Consider the following 16,085-nt stretch of genomic DNA (forward strand, 5'->3'; position numbering starts at 1 on the left):
GAAACTTTCTTTTTCATCACTGTATCTCTATTCTTAGCATAGTGCCTGATAACTATTTTTTGAACAGACAAGTGAACCTTCATTCTTCTGGCTCTCTGTTCTCCTACAGTAACAGCAGAGTGATGGTAAATGTAAGGTCTCTAATAAAAAAAGCAACAACAGTAAAGATCGACAACAGTTGATATTTTGGTGTTGGCTGAAACATGCCTATTGTCTTTGTACATGTCAGGTTCACAGGTTCAGTCTTAAAGGCTGTTGATTTAGATGGGGAATATTTTAGAAGACTGGAAAATAGGCAATGTGAAGCAGATGGGACAGAATAGTAACATACCCTAATTTCTAGTTTTCCAGCACAAACAAGCATCTGACAACCTGATATGCTCATGCTATTTATGAAATCAGCCTGCAACATTTTTCACTACTTAATACACCAGACAGTGGAAAGCCAGCTGAGCCACTCATTAGAAGTAAGACAGGTCCCTTCGTTTCTCTGAGCCTTGGTTTCCTCATTTATAAAATGGAAGATAATGAAATCTACCTCACTGGGTTGTTGTGAAGATTGAACGAGGTAATTATATCTACGGGCTTACTTAGTACAGTACGTGGCATTTAATCAAAGTTTGATCAGCGGTGGCGATGATTAACACCAGTCCTACTGGGATATCTGCAAATTAGCAAAGAAGAAAGTATTTGTGGTGTCACATTAACAGATGAGCCTGTCATCATGACATATTTGTTCTTCACGTTAACCATCAACAAGCTAGACGTGCTCATCCAATAAAAATGGCTGACGTTTATTGAGTGCACAGTATGATGCAGGTACTGTTACGCATTGAACATGCATCACCTTATTTCATCCTTACTGTGGGGGGTACGTGCTGATGGTTGAATTACAGTCAGAAACTGAGGTTCAAGGAGGCAAAAGAACGTGCTCCAGGCCCCACAGCGATTGAGGGACACTGTGAGGATTCAACAGGCTCTAAATGATTTCACTAGGCTGCTTCCCAGGGCAGGTGTAGTTAGGTATCCTGGTGACATGGCAGTTGTAGTCCCGGGGACGGAGAGGCCTCCGTGAGCTATTCCTGGTGCACACTGGCAAGACCACCATTGGCCTCCTTCCTCATCCTTGAATGCTGACTGAGCTCCCGGCATGTGTCAGTCACTGTACCCTTAGGCTGTTAGGGGCAGAGGCTCATTTGGCTCCCTCTAGTAACGACACAGTGGTGGTAAATGTAAGGTCTCTAGTAAAAAAGGAAGACAGGAGCTTTGGTCACTTGGCCACGCCTCACAAAAATTTGGGGGAAAACTGGACCCCGGGCCATGTGGAACACAGATGTGGTTTAGAAATTGAAATATCATCCTTCCCCTAGAAGAGTTCTAGAAATGGTCCCTCACCTGCAACAGGAGCTCAGTGCTCTGTACCTTGAGATCCTGTGGTTAAAGGGACTCAATCCCTCTGTCTCTTCCTGTTTCTGTTCCTGCGACCAATCACAACTCCCCAAGAGGAAAACCTGCTCTTAGTCCTAGACCAAGGTCACCGGGTAGGGCTGCCCTCGGGTGGCTGTGCTTCCCTAATCCACTGAGCTGTGGTCGAGGTGAGCAAGGGGGCTGCGGAGCTGGCAGAGACGGAGCCCGCCCTCAAGACATGCACAGCCTAGTCTGACTGGCCAGTCCCAACTTGAATGGGCCGCCACCCTCACCACACAGCAGCCATTCACAATCAGGCACAGCGTATAGCAGTGGCTTCTTCGGCCTCCTGTCCCCCCAGTTCCCTGGGCCTGGTACCCCAGAGGAAAGCTTCCTACCACCCCGTCTACACTGTAATGGAGGCAGCAAGGCTGCCATGAACGCCCAGAGATGAGAGGCCCTCCCTTGACTCCAATCACACCTGCCAGGTGAGGCCTTCCCTGTCTGCTCAGTTTCAGATGCCACTCCCCTTCTTGCCCCACACTTCCTGTCTCGTTTCCCTGCTTCATTATTTTTTCCCTTAGCCCTTCTCTAGCATGCTACACATTTTAGTACTTTATTTATGGTCTGTCTCCTCTAAAATGTTAAGTACTGTGAAGACGGGTTTGCTCTTTCGCTGACTGATTCCTAGAATGGTGCTGCACATGATTGACACTGGGTATGAAGGAAAGGAAGGGCCGGGAATCCAGTCTGGCTGGGGGTTTAGCCAAGGAAGGCTTCCTGAAAGAAGTGACACAAGCTGAGTCAGGGCAACCTCGGACATGGGGGATGCATTCCAATCATGTAGGCCAGGAAAGGGAGAGCCTTTCAGTAGTAGCACGGCTGGGGCCTCTGGTGCTCCTGGGGGGTGGCGGGGGGGGTGAGGATGGAGAGGCAGACCGTGGGCAGTGAGGAGGGCCCCACTGGTACCCTGGAGAATGGAATGGCAATGCTAGGGCTGAGGCTCAGATGGGGCCGGGGTGGCAGAGGGCAGGGGAGGGCAGACCAAGAGGCTGGGCCAGGGGCAAGGATCGTTTACAATTTGGAAGTGAACGAGTTGTTGACCGAGGAGCTGAGCTCTGAGTGCGGACTGTGTGCCGGCTGCTGCAGCGAGGACCTCCCTGATCTCCCCAGGCCACCTTTGTACTAGGGTGCCGCAGAAACAGGGCAACGGATGGCTGACACCTCCGCAACCTGACCAGTTGGGCTGACTGGGAAGGACATTTTGGTGCTGCTGGGCCAAGCCACGGTCAGTGATCCGCCTCCATAGCCCCAAGACGCCCCTCCCTTGGCCGTTTCAGCAACCATGGCAATGTCACCTCCTCCTTTCTTCCCCAGCACTCCGTCGCTGCCCCCTCCTACACATCATGGACCAAGTGGCAGCAGAGATGCCACAGGACTGAGGTGCGGGGCGGGGAGGCAGTTTAAGAAAATGATGAGAAAATAAAGAGAATAAAGGGGATGGGATGCAGTGCACAGGGCTCCCCAAAGCTGACACAGCGCTATGGAAGCTGGCGGGAAGCTGCCTGAGATGAGGGGCTGGTCAGTGTGAGAGAGAAGACATCTACAAATAGCAAGGCAACAGCCAACAGTTAAACTTCACCGGAAAGGAACTTGGGCCAAGCTGGGGAAAACGCGTTCATTTTTCACAAGAGGACCAGGGCCATGGTTGGATGACACCGGACCAGAGAGTGAAGCAGGTGGGGGACCTTCATGAGAGAGCGGGTGACGTTGGGTAGGAGTTCAGGAGGGGGGTGAGGGGGAAAGCAGGGCCTTCGCCAGAGCTGGTGGGCAGAGTAGACGCTTCAGCCCCAAGAATCCCTCCTGGGGACTGAGGCCATCAAGGTGCTGAACTCACAAAGGTAGGCCTGACTACCTGGTTTTGACCTCAGCCCTGATCAAGGTGATTTCAATTTCCATGCAAGGAATGGACAATCAACGCCTCCCTTTCTCCCTCTGCAGGGCACACCACTGCCACTCTGTCATTGAATAGAACTCCCAGAGACCAAATCTACCGTGTGGCAACAGCAACAGAAATTCCGACACCTAGCCTTTGCCTACCCCAGCCCCAGAGCTCTCCAAAGGACAGGTGTTCCTCACCCACGCCACGCCCGCCCCTGCTCAGAACCATCTCCCAAAATCCCCCAAGGGAACCCTGGCCCCAGCACTCAGGGCACTCCTGCCTCCTCCAGGACTTCAGCCCCTGACTCTGCGTCCACCCCACCGTCGTACCCTTTTCCAAAGCCCGGGCCCAGATGTCCTTCAGCCAACAATTCTAAAGTTTTCCTTTTCTCCCAAACCTGAGCCCCCCCAGAAGCACTTGGGATTGTTCAACCCCTAGTCCAAATTCTACATCCCATCTCCTATCCCTAGGTCAGCCTTGGGAGTGTGCTAAGCGGAACATCTCAGTGAGTAAAATATGGAAGATCTGTTCATGACCCACCTCATGACGGCACATAGAGGTATGGACTTAAAAACAGAAGAAAAACAACAAAAACAAGCAGCAGGGCAGTTTCAAGATTTATTGGGTGGGTGAGAGGACAACGATGCACAGTACAGAAAACTCTTGGTTCTAAAAAGTTACAGGAGGAGTAGGCGGGGAGACGTGGAGGCTGCTGGACAACGTGACCCAGGTGGAAGGGAACCGGTCTTCCTGGTTCATGGTGCTCGGTGACACCGCTGGGGGAGCGGCAGAACCAGCTGAAGTCTCTAGCTCTAGACCACAAGCCTCCAGGGTCCCAGGGCTTTCCTTGCTTACTGGGCCTGCTTACACAGAGAGAAAAGTCCTTCCATGCTGTGCTGAGGCAACAGGGTAAGAAGGTCTGGTGATGCTTCACATGGCAACATTATTCTTCATCATACTACTCTAGTGTCCACGATCAATCCCAGCATAATCTAAAGGAGAAAGTCCAATGAGGCCAGCAGCCTGGAATTTCCATATCAGAAACACAGGCCGACTTAGCCCCTTGGCATTAACTCACCATGAGGAGTTCTCTCCAGAGCAGCTGAGACCCAGGTCATCCTGAGAGGGCCAGTGCCTCCATCCCCTCAGGCTTCCTCCAGCAATCTCCCGATCCAAGGCAGCTCTCCTAGAGTGAGGAGGATGCCAGAGAGCAGGCGGTCACAAGTGTCTGGGTTCCAACGTGATCTCATCTTTCTCCAAGCTGTTATCAATGAGAAAGCCCCAATTAATCAGGCATGAGCTGCCAGGTTTTTTTCACCCCAAACACAGCTCAAAAATGAATCCCAATGCTCACAGAGAAGAGTCAAAATAAACACGGCCTTAAAAAATGGGTGTTTTCAGGGCAAGAGCAGATATAGTAATTGGTAGACAGATGGCTGGAGAGCTAAAGCTCAGAGGCTCCTCCCACTGAGCCCCATACCCACACCCCCCCAATTGGGAGTGAAGGCCACCATTTCAGCCTCCCTCCATTGTCGTTACATCCCTGCACATCTGTCTCCCAGGTGCTTGTGCTCACCTCAGCGTCAAACTCTTCTTCGTGCTGCTCCACCCATCACCACCCAATGCACATTTCCCATCACATCACATTTGGGCCACCAAATCCAAAAAGCTGCTTTCCTTTGAAAACCTTATGGCAATCAGTAATAAACCACCCATATCACACAGAATCCTTATGCAGAATTCATCGTGGCTCTTTAAACCCTATAAAGTACCTAAACTTGGACACAAACATAGCCCGGTTTCCCACAACAGGAGGCCAAGCTGAGAAAGGCCAAGCTACAGAGTCCCGTCATTGACTCTCACACAGCAGCACTCAATGCCTGAGACCAGAGAGCACTAGCTGGAGAGGAGCAGGAGTGTGTGAAAGCGTCAGCATTTGGAAGGGACAGGTGTGGACCCTCCAAATACGGGAAGCCGCTTTCAACAATTCCTATCCCTGCATTATCAATGACCAGAGCACAGGCAGCCCATGATCGCTTTTGAATGCAGGGGCATGAAGGGCAGAGAGAGACCTAGGAAGAGAAGCAGGCACTACTAGCCTTTGGAATAGACTGAATCTGGGGAAACCACCCAGCCAAGCACAGGACCTCAGGAGTGGCCATTCTTGCAAAACCCCATAGAACCTCCCTGCCAAGGGGAATCAAAGAGAAGTCACTTTGGGCAAAAACGCTGTGAAAATCGTAGGGTTGGAAATGACAGGAATCCTGTGGTCTTTTTTTTTTTTTTTTTTAAGATTTTTTTATTTATTTATTTGATAGAGAGAGACACAGCGAGAGAGGGAACACAAGCAGGGGGAGTGGGAGAGGGAGAAGCAGGCTTCCCGCGGAGCAGGGAGCCCGATGCGGGACTCGATCCCAGGATCCGGGGATCATGACCTGAGCCGAAGGCAGACGCTTAACGACTGAGCCACCCAGGTGCCCAGGAATCCTGTGGTCTTAAGCAGCACAGAAATCACCTCTATCATAAGTTTGTTTCTTAAATGAAGAAAATAAGGTTCTGAATAGGTCACTGAGAGAGCAGCACAAGGGGATTCAAAGCCAGGGACACGAGTCTCTGATGTGTGGGTCTCATTTCCAATTACAACATGCTTCTGCCGTCACTCCAAGGATGGAAGGCAGGCACCCCAGAGAGCTCTCATTACCCAGTGGGACTCTAGAGACTCTTCCTCTGCAGCAGGCGCCGAGGACATATCAAGGGCCAGATATGATCTAGGTTGCCTGGGATTGAGGGGACAGAGCTGGGGACTCACGGACATTACCTTCTCACCTCTCAGCTCCCCTATGCCTTCATACGAAGCCGCTAGGAACCCACACTTGACTATACCAGATGCAAGGAACCAACACTCCAGAGAAAAGACAAGAAATCTTACCTCAAGGACACTGGGGTCTAGAATATTCCTGATACAACTCCCATGATGGCTCTGCATATGGTGGGCTCATCTGCAACAGACCAAAACCCAAGAATGGGCACCCACTTGTCCCTGCTCACAGCAAGGCATGGTAGGCATCAGGAAAGGGCCTAGCACAGTAGTCACCAGAGAGTAAAGTAAGCATTCGACAAATGTTGGCTGTTACTCTTTCCTCCACAGACCCACTATTTCCTCGTAAAAAGGACAGTAGTTAACTCTAAAGAAGGAGACAGTGCGTGGTCTATGACAGGGTGGCCAATGCTGATGAACGCATCATTCACCAGGGATAGGCTGAAAAGGATGCCAAGGCCAGATTTACGGGAGTGTGTCACGGCTGCCCGGCAGCAACTCCGCTGGGCATCGAGGAAAACTCGAGTAACACACACAGCCTGGCTCCCAACAGCACGGATAGAAGTCAGAGCCCAACAGGGACACTAATGCGCAGACCACTGCCCCCGAGGCCCAACGTGTCTGCGGAGAAGATGGAATGTGGGAAAACTCCTGGAAGGTGTGGGTGTGGACTCTCCAATTACAGGACAACTCTTCTCTGAATCCTTTGCCTGTACTACCCATGAGCACGACATTGGCACCAGGTGACAGGAGACATCAAAAAGGTGGTAGAAAGGAGGAAGTGCGGAAATGCTCCAGGTTTGGAAGGGACAGGAAGGGATCCTCCAAACACGGGGAAACACTTTCAGCAAATCCTTTCCCTGCACTATCAATGACCTGGACATGGGCACCCCATGTTAGCAGCCTGCTATCTTCCCAGGCAGGGGAAAGCTGCCCCGCCAAGCCCAGGACCCGGAGCATCATCACCACTTCATGTAAAGATTCCATCTCCCATCATCAAAGGGAAGACTAACTCCGGGCAAAAACACCGACATTGTTTATTCACCCCACACATACAGCCTGAGCACCTACTACGTGTCAGGCACCCTGGGCTCAAAAACAAAGGACACACACAAGACCTCTGTCCTCCCAGGGCTCTGGCAGTTTCCCCACTTAAAAGTGAAGCTCAGGACAAGGAAGGAACTGAGCCAAGGTTATGCGGCTGGCCAGGGGTGGGCTGAACCGGGATCTGAACCCAGACCTCTCTGACCCCAAACCCACCCCACCTACCACACCAGACCCCCTTCTGCACAAGGGCTTTGCAAGAAGGGTCTCAGAACCTGAGCTCCAGGACCCCCCCCCCCCCCCCCCCCCCCCCCCCACGCGCTGTGGCAGGAAGGCAACGAGCCCCCTGGTCAAGCTGCTCACGCGCAGCAGCACTTACCCAGCAGGCTTCACCCCTGCACACAGGGGCGGCATCACGCGCTGCCGATCAGGGTCCTGCGGGGCAGACAGGGGTGCTGCCTGCGGCACGGCCCGCAAAGCCGTCCAAGGGACAGTCTCCATCTGCTCCCAAGACAGCCGCAGAGCCCGCACGGCCTGGGCACGGAAGAGAACCGGGAAGGGGCTTTAGTGCCAAGCTGCCCCTCTGCGGCCCCGCGAGCGCCCCCCCCCGAAAGCTCAGACAACCGCTCTGCACCCCCGGGGCTTTCACACTCTCCGTTAAAGACAGGTGACGCCAGAACGGGTTCGCGCTCCTCAGGTCACTCCGCAGGCAACCGATGAACGGCTCTGGGGGACTCAAGGCCCGGAGCCGGGGGGGGGTGAGTGCGTGAAAATCGCGGGGTCCGGGGCGCCCCTCGGGCCCGGGAACACACGCGGCTGCGCGGCCCGCGCCGCGGCACTCGGCCCGCGCGTCGCCGGACCCGCTGCTGGTCGTTAGCGCGACCCGAGTGTTCCCCGCGGGCGGGCTGAGGGCGGGGCATCGGACCCGGGCCCCTTTCTCGAGGACCCGCCTCCCGAGAGAGCCGCACCCGGCGGAGGGGCCGGACACGGAGCCAGGAGCCGGGCCCGCAATCCGGGCTGACCTCCGCCGGCTCTCCTCGTCCTCCCTGTCCTCCCCCGGGCCTCAGTTTCTCCTCCTGTCGGCGAGGGGGGATGCAGCACCGGCCTTGGAGGCCGCCGGGGGTCCCTGTGCAGCGCGGCCCCGCAGTGACTCACCCGGGGCGCCGGTACTGTCGTCGTCCGGGTCAGAGGGAACGACGCGAGAAGGTTGCGGCACGGTTCGGGACGGTTCGGAACGGTTCGGGACCGCTCGGGAAAGCGGCTGTAGCCGCAGGAAACCCCCTCCCCCATCCGCCCAGCGCCGGCGGAAATGCACCTGAGGCGCGGGCTGCGGCCTAGAGCGGCGTCTCCCGGGCTGAACCCGCGCGCGCGGTCTCTTTGCGCCCCCTCGTGGATAGGAGGTGAAAATCTGAGCGGCCAAGTATCCAGGCATCCCTTTATCTTCCCATCATTCCATCCATCCATCTATTTATCCGGAAAATATTTAGGGAGCACCAGCTTTCTCATCCATTCATCCACACACTCACCCACACACCCATCCATTCATACATTTATATGTTCATCTAGACTCCCATCCCCCCAGAAAAATCTACAGAGCAGCAACCTCGTATCAGGGACTGGGCTAAGCATTGGAAATATATTGAAGACAGACAGGTTTCCTGATTTTTTTGTTGTTATAATATTCTCGTAGGAATAATGAGTCAGCGAATGCAATAATTAAAAATCATAACAAGTCAGGACGTCTGGGTGGCTTAGTTGGTTAAGCGTCTGCCTTTAAAACTGTTTAAAAAAGAGTTTAAAAAAATCATTAAAAGTGCTACAAAGGAAATGGGCAGGGTAGTATAATAGTGGGAATGTACTTAGCCAGGGTGGACAGCAAGGGCCTGCCTGGGGGAATAACAGTATTTTTCTAAAAAAAAAAAAAAATTATTTATTTATTTATTTGTCAGAGAGAGAGAGAGAGAGAGCACGAGCAGGGGTTGCAGCCGGCAGAGGGAGAAGCAGGGTCCCCACTGAGCAAGGAGCTGGAAGTGGGACCCGATCCCAGGACCTTGGGATCATGACCCCAACCGAAGGCAGACGCCCAACCGGCTGACCCACTCAGGCGTCCCCAACAGTGTTTTTCATAGCATGGTATCTGTCACTCCAATGCCCTATCCCATCAACGCTACAGAGGACCCTACTACTATAATGTTAAATCATCACTAAGTTTTGAGCACACGTTATATTCCAGGATTTTGATCTATTTAATCATCATATCAATCCTATAAGGTAAACACTATTATTATCCGTTTTGCTGATGAGGAAACAAAAGCTCAGAAAGTTTATTTAATGTGTCCAAGATCATGCAGTTCATATGTGTTAAGAACTGTGCATGATCTGAGAGTGAATCCTACTTGCGAGCTAAACAGTTAGCCTATTGTTTCGTGGATGCTGGCAGAAGACACAAAATTCCTGAGTCAGTCTTAGGACCTCATTACTGTGGCAAAGCAGAGAGAACTTTGTGTTCATTCATGTTGGTTCCCATTCTTCACAGGTCCCATGGGGTGTTGCTGGGCCCATGACGGCTGTCTGCACACATAATGTGTTACAACGTTACAGGATAGGGCCACTGAGCTCGGGGGATTCACCACTTACAGCCAACAGAAGTAAGCCTGATTTTAGTCTGGGAGGAGGCTTTTCTTTTTCTTTTCTTTTTTTTAAAGATTTTATTTATTTATTTGACAGAGAGAGAGAGAGCGAGAGAGGGAACACAAGCAGGGGGAGTGGGAGAGGGAGAAGCAGGCTTCCCGCGGAGCAGGGAGCCTGATGCGGGGCTTGATCTCAGGACCCTGGGATCATGACCTGAGCCGAAGGCAGACGCTTAACGACCGAGCCACCCAGGCGCCCCGAGGAGGCTTTTCTCATGCTTCAAGGTTTCTCACTGCAAAACACAGCTCTAAGAAAGGGCCCAGGTAAAGAGGAGTCAAGACCTTGCATTCTTAGCATATCCTGCAAGAATGTGCGTAGATGCTCAGGGCCCATGGCAGATTGCTTCTTCTAACAGTAGGGATCAGCGTCAAAATTCAAACCCAGAAATCAATCTCAGAGCAATTTAGTAGGTGCTTGAAAATGTGTTTGGTAATATTTAATTTCTTTTGGGGGGGTAATATTTAATTTCTATTCTTGGTCAGGAAAGTGTATTTTGGCTTTCTTGGATTAAACAGATGTTTTGCTCATGTGATACAGACCATCACCAACCAACAATTCCCACATTTAGAAGCATTCTCAGAAAAACTAGGACCAACAAACTGCCTATTTTCATGTGAATCTGGGTATATAAATGGCTAGGACATCCAGAGTTTGGACCTATTCATTCTTTCTCCCTGATTTCCTTGTGGCACTCTTCCTGTTGAATTCAGTCTTGTTGGGAATGTCAGTTACGGTGTCCTGCCCTTCTCTGACAAAAAGTTGGATGTGGGACCCATACTGGGAAAATGATACTTTCCTCCTTGATTTTTCATGGTGTGTGTGAGGAAGCATGGATCTTAAAGCAGCTTGGAGGCTAGCTGTGGAAACATGAATGGAGTCAGCCTTCTATCAATTTCCAAGAGGTGGCTTCTTGGAGGTGGTGTGCCTTGGCAGGGTTTTGAAGGGCTCACGTAGAAAGGGGGGAATAGGAAGACATTCAGGGAAAGGGAGGAAGAGGAAGACTCAGAAACTGCAGTGGGGGGAGAGGTGGGGGAATGAGTATGGGAAGCACTTAGGAGCTGGATGGGGTCATATCTCAACATCTCACTGCATGGCAATAGATGAGCTTCAAATGTTGATACAGGAGAAGAGAAATCCTCATTATTGCTGTGAAAAAGAACTCACCTAATTCTAAAATGTAAGAAAAATTCCATGTGTCCCAGTCAGCTCTTGGCACTGGAGGACTTAAAAAAATGAGAGAAAATGACGATTGAACTGATCCCAGTAGAGTAAAGCAATGAAATTACAAAAGCAAAAAGTAAGATGGCAGAAAATGAGCATAACCACATTTAGGGCAGCAGAGGCACTTTCAGGAATGAGAGAGGGGTCAGAGGACAGTCAGAGCAGAGAGTAAAAAATTAGAGAAATATATGGCAAAATCACTTAAGGAAAAATAGAAAACCTGAATCATCTTAGAACACTTTAAAGTGTTGAGTCAGTAGTTAACAATATTTCCACAAAGAAAACATCGTACCCAGCTTTTCAGCCCTACGCAGTCTCTCAGATAATAGAAGAAGAGGGAGATGTTCTCAGTTCACAGAGTAACCCATGATCCCCAAATTAGGCAAGGTCAATGGAAGGAAAGTAAATTACAGTCCATCTGACGAATGTAGATGTAAACATCTTTTAAAATATATTGGCAACTTCAGGTGGAAGCAGCCTTGGCCCCCAGTGCCCTTAAAGGGCAGTAACTGCGCTCCTGTCTTGTAAATGTCTTCTGACCATTGATTTCAGACTTCCAGACTCCAGAATAGTGTCAGAATAAATTTCCGCCATTGTAAACCACCCAGTTTGTGGTACTTTGTTATGGCAGCCTTAGGAAATTAATACAACAGACGTTCTTAAAACTTTTCTCTACTATATTCTAGCTGTATTAGCAAGTGCCTTCATCTTTCTGAACCTCAGTTTTTAAACTTTAAAATAGATAAAATATGCAAATTGGTGCAGCTGCTATGGAAAATAGTATAGTATAGCAATTGCCCAAAAAAATGAAAAATAAAATTACCATATGATCCAGCAATTCCCCTTAAGGGTATATTCTTGAAACAATTAGGAATGTGATCTTAAAGGGATAATTGTCTACCTGTGTTCATAGCAGCACTATTCATGATAGCCAAAGGTGGGAGCAACTCAAGTATCCAACAACAGATGAATGGATAAAAAAAAATGTGATACACACACACACACACACACACACACACACACACACACACACCCCAATGGAATATTATTTAGCCTTAAGAAGGAAGGAAATTCTGACATGTGCCACAGCATGGAGGAATCTTGAGGACATGCTATTAAGTGAAATAAGCCAGACACAAAAGGACAAATACTGTATGATTCCACTAATATGAGGCACCTAGAGTAGTCAAATTCAGAGACAGAAGGGAGAGTGGTGGCTGCCAGGGGCTGGGGAAGCCAGGAATGGGGAATTATTGTTTCAAGGGTACAGTTTCAGTTTTGCAAGATAAAAATTTCGAGATTGGTTGCACAACAGTGTGAATGTACTGAACACTACTGAGCTGAATATATATAAAAATAGTTAAGATGATAACTTTCATGTTATGCGTATTTTACCACAATTAAAAAATTTAAAAGTAGGTAAAATAATACAAGATATGAAACTCAGTACCATAAGTGCTTTTTAAAAAATAGGTGTTGGGTTATAGTAAGGCAGTTCAATAAATTTTAGAATCATCGTCATAATCATCATCATCACTTGATAAAAATTAATATCCATTCATAACTTTTAAAAATTCTTAGAATTCTAGAAGTAGAATATATAATGTAAACCATCTGCCAATATTATCCATAATGGTGGAATCATAGAAGCATTCTTCTGTTTTCATCCTGGAAGTCCCAGAGAAATAGCAGGGGGGGTGGGGGGGTGGGGAGGGATGTCCAATGCCATTGGCCAGGAAGACCCAAGGTCTTAAGAGTGAAGAATTGATGTGGTCAGTTACCATGGCAAAAGATAATGGGGCAAAGCTAAATTATTATCCTGGAATGCCCAAGTATTCAAGCAAAAAAGTTAAGCCAAGAAAGTTTAAGTAATGAGCCACATATATCTCAGTGATTTAGTTAGCAAGGAAGGTCCAGGGTTGTTTTTCAGGGAGATCCAAGTTAATTAGCTGCAACCATCCAGATTGAGTAGTCAAGACAGTTGTTTTCAAAGATTGTCCACCATGGATGGAAGGAAAGTCCAGTGTCCCTGCTAAGGCTATCAATCTTTAGCTAGGACTCTAGTTCGTGAAGGCCCAGCCTTGCTAGTTTCTGGAGGGAGAGGGCCCCTGCTTCTCATGCCCGTCCCCATGGCAGAGGCCTGAGTCATTCATACCTTCTCTGAGCCCACACTGAGTCCCTCTCCAGAACCAGTGGTCCACAGCCCAGCACAAAAATGAACCAGAAGCAAAACTAGTACGAGAGAGGGTGTGAGGGTCAGAGGACCCAGCTAGGGGACCTAGGGAGAAGGAGGTACAGAGACCTAGGTGGAAGCTGACCCTGGTGGGAAGCATCCAGTGGAGACCCTGGGCTGTTGGAGACCCCAAAACAGGCCAAGACCCAGGCCATGGGCAGCTTAGGAAGAGTCTGTCGTGCTTGAGAGGCCCTGAGGGGCTAGACTGGCCCTGGCTTCCATCAGGCCTCAGTCCCACCATGCAGGAGCTGGAGCTTATTCCTTCCGAAAGAAGAAGTAACAGACGAGCAGCAAGAAGCAGATGAGGATGATGAACAGATATAGCAAGGTTTCCACCATGGTGACCATTCTTAATGCAGGGACAGGGCCTGGAGCTCTTGCAGGCCGCACAAGGTTGGTTCTGGACTTCCAGCTTGGACCCTGGGCACCACCTCCTTGGAAAAATCTGTCCAGCAAGCCACAGCTCCATCTCCCCAGGGGAAGGTGCTCTACACCACAGGGATCTCTCAGCCACTGTGAGGTCACAAACTCCAGGATGGTGGAATGTTGGCCTCCCAGCTATAGCCCAAATCTTTATTAATGTGACCAGTATGTTGAAAGCAGGACTCCTGGTAGGTAATCATACAATTTTTTTGCCTGCCACTTTAGACTTTCTAAATGGAAGTATCTTTTCCCTATCCTTAGAAAAATATCAGGCAGGCCTCAAAGCTTTCTGATCATTCTTAGGTAATAAGTCTTTAATCACTAAAATTGCAAACACTGTTTCCATTTGATAATGGCCAGTCTAGTATATAAATTTCAATAATTATAGGTGAGACTTCTCTCAGCATCCAGGGCCAAGCATAGGGTGGGCTGCTATCTGCTGAGAGGGGACAGGAGACTTCTCCCTTATCCAAACGTATTTCTCTTCGCCAGGAAGACTCTGCCCACTCTCTTACCCCCAGTATCTCAAGGATCAGAACAGATGAAATTAAGATTAAGGTGGAGGGGAGACTTCTCTCCACGTTGGGCACATATTTAATGTAGGTCTTTTTCTCTTGGCTTCTATTGTAGGGGTTCTTTGGAGAATCCACCCGTTGTCCTCCTAGGGATATGAATAGGCCAGGCCCTTCCTGGGGATTCCCTCACCTTAGCAGGCTCCCTCTTGGGCAGGAACTCTTGGGTAGCACGTGGACATTCCTACTGATACCGGACACTGGGGGTGTTCTTGGGTCCTGAGCCCTCAACCACCAGCTGGTGCCAGGTTCTTGACTTCACCACGACAAAGAATTCAAGGATAATCAGAGTAAAATATAGCAGAGAAGCTTTATTGCAAAGCAAAAGCACACACTCTTAGAATCTGAGTGGTGCTGGATAGATGTGGGATTCTGATTCTCTTTAAATTAATTAATTTTTAAATTAACATATAATGTATTATTTGTTTCAGGGGTACAGGTCTGAGATTCATCAGTCTTACACAATACACAGCGCTCACCACGACACATACAGTCCCCAATGTCCATCACCCAGCCACCCCATCACTCCCACCCCCCTCCACTCCCAGCAACCCTGTTTGTTTCCTGAGATTAAGAGTCTCTTATGATTTGTCTCCCTCTCTAGTTTTGTCTTATTTCATTTTTTCCTCTCTTCCCCTATGATCCTCTGCCATGTTTCTCAAATTGGGATTCTGATTCTCACAGGCAGTTATAATCAAGGGGTGGAATATTTCTGTAGGGTTCTAGAAATAGTTCCAAGCACCCCATATATCATTACGCATGCTCGAGACCAGTCACTATGCGCAGGCGCAGTCTGATTTTTCTCTTGCGGACAAGCGGTAGGCAAGATCTACGAGGAGGAGTCCTCTAGCGCCCCCAGTGGAGGGGTCATTCTCCGTCAACTGTAGGCTAACTGGGGCTTTTGCGCATGCGTGCCGCAGGTGTGCATCGTGGTGGTATCTCAGGCTTCTAATGGCCCCAAGCGTCCTGTTATTGAACAGGTGTGAGGTCAGTTTCCTTCCTGTTGCTTGTTTCCGGAAGAAACCTCCGGCCTCTGCCCAACATTTCCCTATTCTACCTGCCTCACTACCACAGATGCTACACCTGCTGAAGAAAACGATGAACCTTGGACTGAGGAGTGGGTAAGGCCTGGCTCCCCTGTGCTCTCTAACTCCTGGTAACATGTATCAAGCTTCCACGTGGTTCTGCCGGAACCCCTGATACTCAGGTACTCCTCTAGTTCTCCCTCTTTGGGGCAGGGGGCGGGACTATCTTAAAAAATAGAATTCATAATTCTCTTTCTTTTTAATGTCTAACTGTACTGCTAATACCCTCAACTTAGAGAATTCGGAGTCACGAGCATTGTTCAGTTATTTCCTTCCTAAATTCTGCATCCGGTCCAACACCTTCTTTGGAAGGCAGCTTCCATTTTATCAGGTGGAACCTTCAGAAATTGCCAGTATTGGGCCACAATTTGCTTACCACAACAGCAGTTTGTTGTTGCTCAGCAGTTCATTCCTATATCGTGGGGCCTCCTTGGTGCTTTGCTGAAATGTCCATTTTAACATCCGGTTACACTAACGATTAACAAGCATCAGCCACACCCAGCCTCCTCTAGGCACTGGGGATGCACAAATAAACAGCCCCAGATCCCCTCCCTGGCATCATAGGAGCAAGGGATGCAGGAGAATAATCTAGGATTGAATCGTGGCACTGCCCTTTTTTTAATCTTCTTAGGGCACCCTTGCCTTAATC

The 16,085-nt window shown here is 49.5% G+C and overlaps 2 long non-coding RNA genes and 2 other non-coding genes across 12 annotated transcripts in view; 1 reads left to right on the top strand and 3 right to left on the bottom strand.

Annotated features, from left to right (window-relative positions):
• Window positions 1-3,953: 3,953 nt before the first annotated feature.
• Window positions 3,954-8,491, bottom strand: LOC116641741. 3 transcript variants are annotated; one of them, XR_004301228.1, is made up of 5 exons: window positions 8,367-8,491; window positions 7,591-7,745; window positions 6,279-6,348; window positions 4,428-4,610; window positions 3,954-4,341 (listed from the first exon to the last, which is right to left on the bottom strand). It is a non-coding gene; the product is annotated as an uncharacterized LOC116641741 (long non-coding RNA). The 3 variants fall into 3 exon arrangements; XR_004301230.1 differs by lacking the exon at window positions 8,367-8,491 and adding an exon at window positions 8,234-8,360; XR_004301229.1 differs by lacking the exon at window positions 6,279-6,348.
• Window positions 5,267-5,400, bottom strand: LOC116642115. Its single transcript, XR_004301299.1, has one exon. It is a non-coding gene; the product is annotated as a small nucleolar RNA SNORA71 (small nucleolar RNA).
• LOC116642118 lies at window positions 6,950-7,092 on the bottom strand. Its single transcript, XR_004301302.1, has one exon. It is a non-coding gene; the product is annotated as a small nucleolar RNA SNORA71 (small nucleolar RNA).
• Window positions 8,492-9,376: 885 nt separating the features above from the next.
• Window positions 9,377-16,085, top strand: part of LOC116641749 — a 20,245-nt gene continuing 13,536 nt past the window's right edge. For 2 of the 7 annotated variants that reach the window (XR_004301233.1, XR_004301237.1), the window contains exon 1: window positions 14,996-15,558. This is a non-coding gene — a long non-coding RNA (uncharacterized LOC116641749). Of the gene's footprint in view, window positions 9,860-14,992; window positions 15,559-16,085 lie in introns of those variants that run through there. The other 5 variants (XR_004301232.1, XR_004301236.1, XR_004301235.1 and 2 more) reach the window with 4 other exon arrangements.

This window comes from Phoca vitulina, unplaced genomic scaffold, assembly GCF_004348235.1.
Source record: "Phoca vitulina isolate PV1807 unplaced genomic scaffold, GSC_HSeal_1.0 scaffold22, whole genome shotgun sequence".
Classification (NCBI taxonomy): Eukaryota; Metazoa; Chordata; class Mammalia; order Carnivora; family Phocidae; genus Phoca; species Phoca vitulina.